Source organism: Acipenser ruthenus, unplaced genomic scaffold (genome assembly GCF_902713425.1).
Source record: "Acipenser ruthenus unplaced genomic scaffold, fAciRut3.2 maternal haplotype, whole genome shotgun sequence".
NCBI classification, from domain to species: domain Eukaryota; kingdom Metazoa; phylum Chordata; class Actinopteri; order Acipenseriformes; family Acipenseridae; genus Acipenser; species Acipenser ruthenus.
This window is the reverse complement of record NW_026708753.1, coordinates 23157-36470: the sequence shown is the minus strand read 5'-3', so window position 1 is coordinate 36470 and position 13314 is coordinate 23157. Positions and strand designations below refer to the sequence as shown.

Genomic DNA, 13314 nt, shown 5'->3' with positions numbered 1-13314 from the left:
TGGCGTGTGCGTGTACTTGTTCTTTTTCTGTTTATATTAAGGAGGGCGACAGGTTTTGTCGCATTTTGTATGGAATCACAAGGACACTCCTCTTACTGAAAGAAAATATACTGCAAACAGAGCGATCGCTTCACGGTTTGAATCAAAATCAGAACAGTCTGTTAGCAAATGAACTTCATCAAAAAACCACAAAGGCATTACATAAATGTTACAGATATATTTCGTAGACAGAAACAGTTGTAACATATTTGAGTACATTTCTAAACAATCTGCTAATAACAGACATAATCTCAAAGCGCTATAATTTATTTTCAGATCTTATGAAAGACAAGTATGGTTGCGCATTATATCACAGAAAACAGGATAATCCTAGCGCTTCATTTAATCCCTCGGGTTGTACCATATGGAGATAGAAGATCCATTTGGATTCACATTGTAATAGTTTTTGATCGAGATTATCACGTCCTCGAGCTTGAAATATTTTTTGTATGCTGCGGTATTTCAGATCTGAAATGGAATGTTTGGCATCTACGAAATGTCTAGCTAGTGGTGAATGGATATCTTTTCTCCTAATTGAACTTTTATGCTTGCTCATCAATGCGCAATCGTCACTGTCTAGTAGTTTTACCAACATATTGCAAATGGCAAGGACAAAAAAACAAATAAATGACATGCGTTGAAGCACAGGTCATCACTTGTAAGACACTGTACTCTTTTTTCGTTGTATGGCTTGTAAAACGCAAACGCATTATCACAGGCGGCACAATTACGACATGGAAAAAAATCCAGTAGATTTGTCCAGTACACCTAGATCTCTCGAACATGTCAATGAGTCAGCCCTTAATAAACACTGTCCGTGTTCATTTCTGTGTATATGACATTGTCTATAACCAATATCTGTTATGTAAGCGTATTGGTATGAAACCAATCGCAATTAATGCGATCCGTGTTTTCAGTCAGTTTGATAGTTTTAATCAATCATCGAAAAAGCAGCAGTGCTTTGCAACTGTAGTTCATCTTTCTTACGTTTTGGTAAGACACCCACTCAGAACGTGTCCGCTTCCTCCAGCCCCCTAAGGAACACTGGAGCGGTCATCAATAACAGCGAGCAGTTGGTCAAAAACAACACTCGCTGTCTTCTTCACGCTCAAAAACGAACACTCTCACTCTTCCTCGTGAGTAGCGAGCCCAAACACTTTCAAAACGCATTTCGCTAGCAAATCACTATAGAAATGATCCCTGAAAGTATTGTTTTATGGGCAAGTGGCCGACCGTCTCCCTCCAACTCTGAGTGGCACCGGTAGCTGTGCCGGTGACAAATAAACAGGAGCACTTTCATATAATGCAATTGCTGTAGCCCAGTGAGTTGTTACAATAACATTTCAAACTCATTCCAGACTGCAGGCGGTTAAAAGCTTAATTGGGTTCAATTTTTTGGTATGATTTAAAAAGTACGAGCCAGTTGCCTCATTTGCATTGCCTGCCTTCCTCCTTTGCACTGTGACGTCTATCAAATGTGTGCTTAAAATCTGATGAATACGATTCCCATTTGAACCGTAAATATTTTAATTATACGCATACAGTGTTCTGTTGGGCTCCGAGGGTGTTATCTAATAAAACAACGTAATCGGTGAGCGCGTTCGGCTTAACCAAAACGTTGCTGTTTCAGGCCCACGCAGGGACGAGGCATTCTTTTTGTCAATCGCCTTTCTGTCAAGCCAGTAAACCTGTATATAATAAGAAACATTCAACAGCTCGGAAACACCATAATAGAATCCAATGCGTTTACAAATGTGTTTTGAAACTGTTCATTTTTCACCCAAATGCGGTTCTCAAAAATTGTTTTGCCTACATTTTTCTATTGCTATTATTATTTTTTCCAGAGTAAGACGAAAAAGCAAACATCCATGAAATAGGTAAACACTGCTACAGCGCTTGAACTGTCTCAACAAACGTTCAGCTCTAAAACGTGTACATTGAAAGTCTATTAACATCTTTAACACAATCATGTGTGTTCCAATAGCGGCTATTCCACATGGTGATCAATAAAGTGAATGCTGGCTTTGTTCACATATTAGCAAGACGTTTTCAGGATTCACGCATATTCTGAACAAGCACACTAGAATATGGTAATGAAAGGACAGGAAAATAACAGGTTTATTGGCTTTGGTCTTGTATCGTCACCCTGACTACTGTCAGGTAAGGAAGTGGCATTAATCAAAACGTAATTATGTAAGGTTACCAATGCGCAAATACGAAGCATATTAAAACTTCTTCACAATCTTAAATCTTCCCACATGCATTTCAAACACTTACTGATAAGTACGGCCCTTTCCCAATGTAACTGCTTTGTTTGAACACCAAAGATGGCTTGGATATTTATGAAACCACGATACTATTGTTCCCACTTTCTTTAGAACTACCAAATGTGCGCTTCCCATGTCAGCCCTAGTGGCCTAATGGCTAAGGCCACTGGCCTCCTAAGCCAGGGATAGTGGGTTCGAGTCCCATCTGGGGTGGGGTTTTGTTATAAAATCGAACATAATTGTGTTATGTTTTATTGGCATGTGATATTTTGTAGATCTTGTTATCTGCTAAGTCCGCTCACGCTAGCCACAACGTGCTTGAGTGCTGTGGCAGCAGCCATGAAGCAAGTCAGTTTTTCAGTTGAAATCAAGATCTACTTTGTTTTTTGTGTATGGGTGGTTTGAAAAGATCACTTAAATTGTTACGTATTTTGAAATAAAGATGTATTCATTATTATGAACGTTGACAGAAAGGATATTGTATTTACATTTCCCACGTGTGCTTGCCTTGTATAAATCGATGGAGTTTCAACAAAGGCATTTGACTTCGGTTCATGTTAGCCTATACTGCCATCTGCAGCATTACCGCGGGTGTCTTTTACTTCTTTTGACAATAATATGGATCATTTCACAGTCCAATGTAAGAACATGTAGTCGTGGCCGAGTGGTTAAGGCGATGGACTAGAAATCCATTGGGGTTTCCCCGCGCAGGTTCGAATCCTGCCGACTACGTAAGCTTTCTTTTTAATTGTATGTGTTCATTCCTAATACATGTTTAAAGATGAGGAATCTGAAATATTACTGGTTCTACTTCATATCGCACCGGTTCATTTAGTTAAAGAATGTTCATTTTGGCACCATTCCAAATGCTGTGGTTTCTTTAAAGAAGAAAAGTCATGGCCCGTACGGGGATCGAACCCGCGACCTTGGCGTTATTAGCACCACGCTCTAACCAACTGAGCTAACCGGCCACACACATGGAGCGCGTTAATAAAACCCGAGAAAAACAAGGCCTGCGGACATTATGATTACCAAGATGTTATGTTAAACTCAACAATAACACATTCAAAGTATTGGAAAGGCATAATTAGAGGTCTCATCTTTATGAGGCAGTTTAGCAGTGTGAAGAAAGTGGCGAGGTGCGGGCTTGCGGTGACTTTCTCTCATTTAAAAAGCTGTGATTTGAATACTAAAAAGAAAAACATGTAAAATTACCAAGCATTCGGTGGACGTTTTAGAAATAAATTAACAAGAACTGTTGTCAGAAGTGGGGTTCGAGCCCACGCCTCCATGGAGACTGCGACCTGACCACAGCGCCTTAGACCGCTCGGCCATCCTGACTTACACCGACGACTTTGCACAACGCTGCAGCACACTGCTGAACCTCCCATGTCTGACGCTGCAGTAAATCACCTGGCGTGTGCGTGTACTTGTTCTTTTTCTGTTTATATTAAGGAGGGCGACAGGTTTTGTCGCATTTTGTATGGAATCACAAGGACACTCCTCTTACTGAAAGAAAATATACTGCAAACAGAGCGATCGCTTCACGGTTTGAATCAAAATCAGAACAGTCTGTTAGCAAATGAACTTCATCAAAAAACCACAAAGGCATTACATAAATGTTACAGATATATTTCGTAGACAGAACAGTTGTAACATATTTGAGTACATTTCTAAACAATCTGCTAATAACAGACATAATCTCAAAGCGCTATAATTTATTTTCAGATCTTATGAAAGACAAGTATGGTTGCGCATTATATCACAGAAAACAGGATAATCCTAGCGCTTCATTTAATCCCTCGGGTTGTACCATATGGAGATAGAAGATCCATTTGGATTCACATTGTAATAGTTTTTGATCGAGATTATCACGTCCTCGAGCTTGAAATATTTTTTGTATGCTGCGGTATTTCAGATCTGAAATGGAATGTTTGGCATCTACGAAATGTCTAGCTAGTGGTGAATGGATATCTTTTCTCCTAATTGAACTTTTATGCTTGCTCATCAATGCGCAATCGTCACTGTCTAGTAGTTTTACCAACATATTGCAAATGGCAAGGACAAAAAAACAAATAAATGACATGCGTTGAAGCACAGGTCATCACTTGTAAGACACTGTACTCTTTTTTCGTTGTATGGCTTGTAAAACGCAAACGCATTATCACAGGCGGCACAATTACGACATGGAAAATAATCCAGTAGATTTGTCCAGTACACCTAGATCTCTCGAACATGTCAATGAGTCAGCCCTTAATAAACACTGTCCGTGTTCATTTCTGTGTATATGACATTGTCTATAACCAATATCTGTTATGTAAGCGTATTGGTATGAAACCAATCGCAATTAATGCGATCCGTGTTTTCAGTCAGTTTGATAGTTTTAATCAATCATCGAAAAAGCAGCAGTGCTTTGCAACTGTAGTTCATCTTTCTTACGTTTTGGTAAGACACCCACTCAGAACGTGTCCGCTTCCTCCAGCCCCCTAAGGAACACTGGAGCGGTCATCAATAACAGCGAGCAGTTGGTCAAAAACAACACTCGCTGTCTTCTTCACGCTCAAAAACGAACACTCTCACTCTTCCTCGTGGGTAGCGAGCCCAAACACTTTCAAAACGCATTTCGCTAGCAAATCACTATAGAAATGATCCCTGAAAGTATTGTTTTATGGGCAAGTGGCCGACCGTCTCCCTCCAACTCTGAGTGGCACCGGTAGCTGTGCCGGTGACAAATAAACAGGAGCACTTTCATATAATGCAATTGCTGTAGCCCAGTGAGTTGTTACAATAACATTTCAAACTCATTCCAGACTGCAGGCGGTTAAAAGCTTAATTGGGTTCAATTTTTTGGTATGATTTAAAAAGTACGAGCCAGTTGCCTCATTTGCATTGCCTGCCTTCCTCCTTTGCACTGTGACGTCTATCAAATGTGTGCTTAAAATCTGATGAATACGATTCCCATTTGAACCGTAAATATTTTAATTATACGCATACAGTGTTCTGTTGGGCTCCGAGGGTGTTATCTAATAAAACAACGTAATCGGTGAGCGCGTTCGGCTTAACCAAAACGTTGCTGTTTCAAGCCCACGCAGGGACGAGGCATTCTTTTTGTCAATCGCCTTTCTGTCAAGCCAGTAAACCTGTATATAATAAGAAACATTCAACAGCTCGGAAACACCATAATAGAATCCAATGCGTTTACAAATGTGTTTTGAAACTGTTCATTTTTCACCCAAATGCGGTTCTCAAAAATTGTTTTGCCTACATTTTTCTATTGCTATTATTATTTTTTCCAGAGTAAGACGAAAAAGCAAACATCCATGAAATAGGTAAACACTGCTACAGCGTTTGAACTGTCTCAACAAACGTTCAGCTCTAAAACGTGTACATTGAAAGTCTATTAACATCTTTAACACAATCATGTGTGTTCCAATAGCGGCTATTCCACATGGTGATCAATAAAGTGAATGCTGGCTTTGTTCACATATTAGCAAGACGTTTTCAGGATTCACGCATATTCTGAACAAGCACACTAGAATATGGTAATGAAAGGACAGGAAAATAACAGGTTTATTGGCTTTGGTCTTGTATCGTCACCCTGACTACTGTCAGGTAAGGAAGTGGCATTAATCAAAACGTAATTATGTAAGGTTACCAATGCGCAAATACGAAGCATATTAAAACTTCTTCACAATCTTAAATCTTCCCACATGCATTTCAAACACTTACTGATAAGTACGGCCCTTTCCCAATGTAACTGCTTTGTTTGAACACCAAAGATGGCTTGGATATTTATGAAACCACGATACTATTGTTCCCACTTTCTTTAGAACTACCAAATGTGCGCTTCCCATGTCAGCCCTAGTGGCCTAATGGCTAAGGCCACTGGCCTCCTAAGCCAGGGATAGTGGGTTCGAGTCCCATCTGGGGTGGGGTTTTGTTATAAAATCGAACATAATTGTGTTATGTTTTATTGGCATGTGATATTTTGTAGATCTTGTTATCTGCTAAGTCCGCTCACGCTAGCCACAACGTGCTTGAGTGCTGTGGCAGCAGCCATGAAGCAAGTCAGTTTTTCAGTTGAAATCAAGATCTACTTTGTTTTTTGTGTATGGGTGGTTTGAAAAGATCACTTAAATTGTTACGTATTTTGAAATAAAGATGTATTCATTATTATGAACGTTGACAGAAAGGATATTGTATTTACATTTCCCACGTGTGCTTGCCTTGTATAAATCGATGGAGTTTCAACAAAGGCATTTGACTTCGGTTCATGTTAGCCTATACTGCCATCTGCAGCATTACCGCGGGTGTCTTTTACTTCTTTTGACAATAATATGGATCATTTCACAGTCCAATGTAAGAACATGTAGTCGTGGCCGAGTGGTTAAGGCGATGGACTAGAAATCCATTGGGGTTTCCCCGCGCAGGTTCGAATCCTGCCGACTACGTAAGCTTTCTTTTTAATTGTATGTGTTCATTCCTAATACATGTTTAAAGATGAGGAATCTGAAATATTACTGGTTCTACTTCATATCGCACCGGTTCATTTAGTTAAAGAATGTTCATTTTGGCACCATTCCAAATGCTGTGGTTTCTTTAAAGAAGAAAAGTCATGGCCCGTACGGGGATCGAACCCGCGACCTTGGCGTTATTAGCACCACGCTCTAACCAACTGAGCTAACCGGCCACACACATGGAGCGCGTTAATAAAACCCGAGAAAAACAAGGCCTGCGGACATTATGATTACCAAGATGTTATGTTAAACTCAACAATAACACATTCAAAGTATTGGAAAGGCATAATTAGAGGTCTCATCTTTATGAGGCAGTTTAGCAGTGTGAAGAAAGTGGCGAGGTGCGGGCTTGCGGTGACTTTCTCTCATTTAAAAAGCTGTGATTTGAATACTAAAAAGAAAAACATGTAAAATTACCAAGCATTCGGTGGACGTTTTAGAAATAAATTAACAAGAACTGTTGTCAGAAGTGGGGTTCGAGCCCACGCCTCCATGGAGACTGCGAACTGACCACAGCGCCTTAGACCGCTCGGCCATCCTGACTTACACCGACGACTTTGCACAACGCTGCAGCACACTGCTGAACCTCCCATGTCTGACGCTGCAGTAAATCACCTGGCGTGTGCGTGTACTTGTTCTTTTTCTGTTTATATTAAGGAGGGCGACAGGTTTTGTCGCATTTTGTATGGAATCACAAGGACACTCCTCTTACTGAAAGAAAATATACTGCAAACAGAGCGATCGCTTCACGGTTTGAATCAAAATCAGAACAGTCTGTTAGCAAATGAACTTCATCAAAAAACCACAAAGGCATTACATAAATGTTACAGATATATTTCGTAGACAGAACAGTTGTAACATATTTGAGTACATTTCTAAACAATCTGCTAATAACAGACATAATCTCAAAGCGCTATAATTTATTTTCAGATCTTATGAAAGACAAGTATGGTTGCGCATTATATCACAGAAAACAGGATAATCCTAGCGCTTCATTTAATCCCTCGGGTTGTACCATATGGAGATAGAAGATCCATTTGGATTCACATTGTAATAGTTTTTGATCGAGATTATCACGTCCTCGAGCTTGAAATATTTTTTGTATGCTGCGGTATTTCAGATCTGAAATGGAATGTTTGGCATCTACGAAATGTCTAGCTAGTGGTGAATGGATATCTTTTCTCCTAATTGAACTTTTATGCTTGCTCATCAATGCGCAATCGTCACTGTCTAGTAGTTTTACCAACATATTGCAAATGGCAAGGACAAAAAAACAAATAAATGACATGCGTTGAAGCACAGGTCATCACTTGTAAGACACTGTACTCTTTTTTCGTTGTATGGCTTGTAAAACGCAAACGCATTATCACAGGCGGCACAATTACGACATGGAAAATAATCCAGTAGATTTGTCCAGTACACCTAGATCTCTCGAACATGTCAATGAGTCAGCCCTTAATAAACACTGTCCGTGTTCATTTCTGTGTATATGACATTGTCTATAACCAATATCTGTTATGTAAGCGTATTGGTATGAAACCAATCGCAATTAATGCGATCCGTGTTTTCAGTCAGTTTGATAGTTTTAATCAATCATCGAAAAAGCAGCAGTGCTTTGCAACTGTAGTTCATCTTTCTTACGTTTTGGTAAGACACCCACTCAGAACGTGTCCGCTTCCTCCAGCCCCCTAAGGAACACTGGAGCGGTCATCAATAACAGCGAGCAGTTGGTCAAAAACAACACTCGCTGTCTTCTTCACGCTCAAAAACGAACACTCTCACTCTTCCTCGTGGGTAGCGAGCCCAAACACTTTCAAAACGCATTTCGCTAGCAAATCACTATAGAAATGATCCCTGAAAGTATTGTTTTATGGGCAAGTGGCCGACCGTCTCCCTCCAACTCTGAGTGGCACCGGTAGCTGTGCCGGTGACAAATAAACAGGAGCACTTTCATATAATGCAATTGCTGTAGCCCAGTGAGTTGTTACAATAACATTTCAAACTCATTCCAGACTGCAGGCGGTTAAAAGCTTAATTGGGTTCAATTTTTTGGTATGATTTAAAAAGTACGAGCCAGTTGCCTCATTTGCATTGCCTGCCTTCCTCCTTTGCACTGTGACGTCTATCAAATGTGTGCTTAAAATCTGATGAATACGATTCCCATTTGAACCGTAAATATTTTAATTATACGCATACAGTGTTCTGTTGGGCTCCGAGGGTGTTATCTAATAAAACAACGTAATCGGTGAGCGCGTTCGGCTTAACCAAAACGTTGCTGTTTCAAGCCCACGCAGGGACGAGGCATTCTTTTTGTCAATCGCCTTTCTGTCAAGCCAGTAAACCTGTATATAATAAGAAACATTCAACAGCTCGGAAACACCATAATAGAATCCAATGCGTTTACAAATGTGTTTTGAAACTGTTCATTTTTCACCCAAATGCGGTTCTCAAAAATTGTTTTGCCTACATTTTTCTATTGCTATTATTATTTTTTCCAGAGTAAGACGAAAAAGCAAACATCCATGAAATAGGTAAACACTGCTACAGCGTTTGAACTGTCTCAACAAACGTTCAGCTCTAAAACGTGTACATTGAAAGTCTATTAACATCTTTAACACAATCATGTGTGTTCCAATAGCGGCTATTCCACATGGTGATCAATAAAGTGAATGCTGGCTTTGTTCACATATTAGCAAGACGTTTTCAGGATTCACGCATATTCTGAACAAGCACACTAGAATATGGTAATGAAAGGACAGGAAAATAACAGGTTTATTGGCTTTGGTCTTGTATCGTCACCCTGACTACTGTCAGGTAAGGAAGTGGCATTAATCAAAACGTAATTATGTAAGGTTACCAATGCGCAAATACGAAGCATATTAAAACTTCTTCACAATCTTAAATCTTCCCACATGCATTTCAAACACTTACTGATAAGTACGGCCCTTTCCCAATGTAACTGCTTTGTTTGAACACCAAAGATGGCTTGGATATTTATGAAACCACGATACTATTGTTCCCACTTTCTTTAGAACTACCAAATGTGCGCTTCCCATGTCAGCCCTAGTGGCCTAATGGCTAAGGCCACTGGCCTCCTAAGCCAGGGATAGTGGGTTCGAGTCCCATCTGGGGTGGGGTTTTGTTATAAAATCGAACATAATTGTGTTATGTTTTATTGGCATGTGATATTTTGTAGATCTTGTTATCTGCTAAGTCCGCTCACGCTAGCCACAACGTGCTTGAGTGCTGTGGCAGCAGCCATGAAGCAAGTCAGTTTTTCAGTTGAAATCAAGATCTACTTTGTTTTTTGTGTATGGGTGGTTTGAAAAGATCACTTAAATTGTTACGTATTTTGAAATAAAGATGTATTCATTATTATGAACGTTGACAGAAAGGATATTGTATTTACATTTCCCACGTGTGCTTGCCTTGTATAAATCGATGGAGTTTCAACAAAGGCATTTGACTTCGGTTCATGTTAGCCTATACTGCCATCTGCAGCATTACCGCGGGTGTCTTTTACTTCTTTTGACAATAATATGGATCATTTCACAGTCCAATGTAAGAACATGTAGTCGTGGCCGAGTGGTTAAGGCGATGGACTAGAAATCCATTGGGGTTTCCCCGCGCAGGTTCGAATCCTGCCGACTACGTAAGCTTTCTTTTTAATTGTATGTGTTCATTCCTAATACATGTTTAAAGATGAGGAATCTGAAATATTACTGGTTCTACTTCATATCGCACCGGTTCATTTAGTTAAAGAATGTTCATTTTGGCACCATTCCAAATGCTGTGGTTTCTTTAAAGAAGAAAAGTCATGGCCCGTACGGGGATCGAACCCGCGACCTTGGCGTTATTAGCACCACGCTCTAACCAACTGAGCTAACCGGCCACACACATGGAGCGCGTTAATAAAACCCGAGAAAAACAAGGCCTGCGGACATTATGATTACCAAGATGTTATGTTAAACTCAACAATAACACATTCAAAGTATTGGAAAGGCATAATTAGAGGTCTCATCTTTATGAGGCAGTTTAGCAGTGTGAAGAAAGTGGCGAGGTGCGGGCTTGCGGTGACTTTCTCTCATTTAAAAAGCTGTGATTTGAATACTAAAAAGAAAAACATGTAAAATTACCAAGCATTCGGTGGACGTTTTAGAAATAAATTAACAAGAACTGTTGTCAGAAGTGGGGTTCGAGCCCACGCCTCCATGGAGACTGCGACCTGACCACAGCGCCTTAGACCGCTCGGCCATCCTGACTTACACCGACGACTTTGCACAACGCTGCAGCACACTGCTGAACCTCCCATGTCTGACGCTGCAGTAAATCACCTGGCGTGTGCGTGTACTTGTTCTTTTTCTGTTTATATTAAGGAGGGCGACAGGTTTTGTCGCATTTTGTATGGAATCACAAGGACACTCCTCTTACTGAAAGAAAATATACTGCAAACAGAGCGATCGCTTCACGGTTTGAATCAAAATCAGAACAGTCTGTTAGCAAATGAACTTCATCAAAAAACCACAAAGGCATTACATAAATGTTACAGATATATTTCGTAGACAGAACAGTTGTAACATATTTGAGTACATTTCTAAACAATCTGCTAATAACAGACATAATCTCAAAGCGCTATAATTTATTTTCAGATCTTATGAAAGACAAGTATGGTTGCGCATTATATCACAGAAAACAGGATAATCCTAGCGCTTCATTTAATCCCTCGGGTTGTACCATATGGAGATAGAAGATCCATTTGGATTCACATTGTAATAGTTTTTGATCGAGATTATCACGTCCTCGAGCTTGAAATATTTTTTGTATGCTGCGGTATTTCAGATCTGAAATGGAATGTTTGGCATCTACGAAATGTCTAGCTAGTGGTGAATGGATATCTTTTCTCCTAATTGAACTTTTATGCTTGCTCATCAATGCGCAATCGTCACTGTCTAGTAGTTTTACCAACATATTGCAAATGGCAAGGACAAAAAAACAAATAAATGACATGCGTTGAAGCACAGGTCATCACTTGTAAGACACTGTACTCTTTTTTCGTTGTATGGCTTGTAAAACGCAAACGCATTATCACAGGCGGCACAATTACGACATGGAAAATAATCCAGTAGATTTGTCCAGTACACCTAGATCTCTCGAACATGTCAATGAGTCAGCCCTTAATAAACACTGTCCGTGTTCATTTCTGTGTATATGACATTGTCTATAACCAATATCTGTTATGTAAGCGTATTGGTATGAAACCAATCGCAATTAATGCGATCCGTGTTTTCAGTCAGTTTGATAGTTTTAATCAATCATCGAAAAAGCAGCAGTGCTTTGCAACTGTAGTTCATCTTTCTTACGTTTTGGTAAGACACCCACTCAGAACGTGTCCGCTTCCTCCAGCCCCCTAAGGAACACTGGAGCGGTCATCAATAACAGCGAGCAGTTGGTCAAAAACAACACTCGCTGTCTTCTTCACGCTCAAAAACGAACACTCTCACTCTTCCTCGTGGGTAGCGAGCCCAAACACTTTCAAAACGCATTTCGCTAGCAAATCACTATAGAAATGATCCCTGAAAGTATTGTTTTATGGGCAAGTGGCCGACCGTCTCCCTCCAACTCTGAGTGGCACCGGTAGCTGTGCCGGTGACAAATAAACAGGAGCACTTTCATATAATGCAATTGCTGTAGCCCAGTGAGTTGTTACAATAACATTTCAAACTCATTCCAGACTGCAGGCGGTTAAAAGCTTAATTGGGTTCAATTTTTTGGTATGATTTAAAAAGTACGAGCCAGTTGCCTCATTTGCATTGCCTGCCTTCCTCCTTTGCACTGTGACGTCTATCAAACGTGTGCTTAAAATCTGATGAATACGATTCCCATTTGAACCGTAAATATTTTAATTATACGCATACAGTGTTCTGTTGGGCTCCGAGGGTGTTATCTAATAAAACAACGTAATCGGTGAGCGCGTTCGGCTTAACCAAAACGTTGCTGTTTCAAGCCCACGCAGGGACGAGGCATTCTTTTTGTCAATCGCCTTTCTGTCAAGCCAGTAAACCTGTATATAATAAGAAACATTCAACAGCTCGGAAACACCATAATAGAATCCAATGCGTTTACAAATGTGTTTTGAAACTGTTCATTTTTCACCCAAATGCGGTTCTCAAAAATTGTTTTGCCTACATTTTTCTATTGCTATTATTATTTTTTCCAGAGTAAGACGAAAAAGCAAACATCCATGAAATAGGTAAACACTGCTACAGCGCTTGAACTGTCTCAACAAACGTTCAGCTCTAAAACGTGTACATTGAAAGTCTATTAACATCTTTAACACAATCATGTGTGTTCCAATAGCGGCTATTCCACATGGTGATCAATAAAGTGAATGCTGGCTTTGTTCACATATTAGCAAGACGTTTTCAGGATTCACGCATATTCTGAACAAGCACACTAGAATATGGTAATGAAAGGACAGGAAAATAACAGGT

General features: G+C 40.0%; 10 non-coding genes across 10 annotated transcripts; 3 read left to right on the top strand and 7 right to left on the bottom strand.

The window, feature by feature from the left end:
* Positions 1 to 1040: 1040 nt before the first annotated feature.
* LOC131735801 (small nucleolar RNA U3) lies at positions 1041 to 1255 on the bottom strand. The gene has a single exon (XR_009327710.1). It is a non-coding gene; the product is annotated as a small nucleolar RNA U3 (small nucleolar RNA).
* A 1701-nt stretch (positions 1256 to 2956) lies between these two features.
* On the top strand, positions 2957 to 3038 carry trnas-aga (transfer RNA serine (anticodon AGA)). Its single transcript has one exon. It is a non-coding gene; the product is annotated as a tRNA-Ser (tRNA).
* Positions 3039 to 3203: 165 nt separating this feature from the next.
* Positions 3204 to 3277, bottom strand: trnai-aau (transfer RNA isoleucine (anticodon AAU)). Its single transcript has one exon. It is a non-coding gene; the product is annotated as a tRNA-Ile (tRNA).
* Positions 3278 to 4759: 1482 nt separating this feature from the next.
* LOC131735799 (small nucleolar RNA U3) lies at positions 4760 to 4974 on the bottom strand. The gene has a single exon (XR_009327708.1). It is a non-coding gene; the product is annotated as a small nucleolar RNA U3 (small nucleolar RNA).
* A 1701-nt stretch (positions 4975 to 6675) lies between these two features.
* On the top strand, positions 6676 to 6757 carry trnas-aga (transfer RNA serine (anticodon AGA)). Its single transcript has one exon. It is a non-coding gene; the product is annotated as a tRNA-Ser (tRNA).
* Positions 6758 to 6922: 165 nt separating this feature from the next.
* Positions 6923 to 6996, bottom strand: trnai-aau (transfer RNA isoleucine (anticodon AAU)). Its single transcript has one exon. It is a non-coding gene; the product is annotated as a tRNA-Ile (tRNA).
* Positions 6997 to 8478: 1482 nt separating this feature from the next.
* On the bottom strand, positions 8479 to 8693 carry LOC131735798 (small nucleolar RNA U3). The gene has a single exon (XR_009327707.1). It is a non-coding gene; the product is annotated as a small nucleolar RNA U3 (small nucleolar RNA).
* A 1701-nt stretch (positions 8694 to 10394) lies between these two features.
* trnas-aga (transfer RNA serine (anticodon AGA)) lies at positions 10395 to 10476 on the top strand. The gene has a single exon. It is a non-coding gene; the product is annotated as a tRNA-Ser (tRNA).
* Positions 10477 to 10641: 165 nt separating this feature from the next.
* Positions 10642 to 10715, bottom strand: trnai-aau (transfer RNA isoleucine (anticodon AAU)). Its single transcript has one exon. It is a non-coding gene; the product is annotated as a tRNA-Ile (tRNA).
* Positions 10716 to 12197: 1482 nt separating this feature from the next.
* Positions 12198 to 12412, bottom strand: LOC131735797 (small nucleolar RNA U3). The gene has a single exon (XR_009327706.1). It is a non-coding gene; the product is annotated as a small nucleolar RNA U3 (small nucleolar RNA).
* Positions 12413 to 13314: the final 902 nt, after the last annotated feature.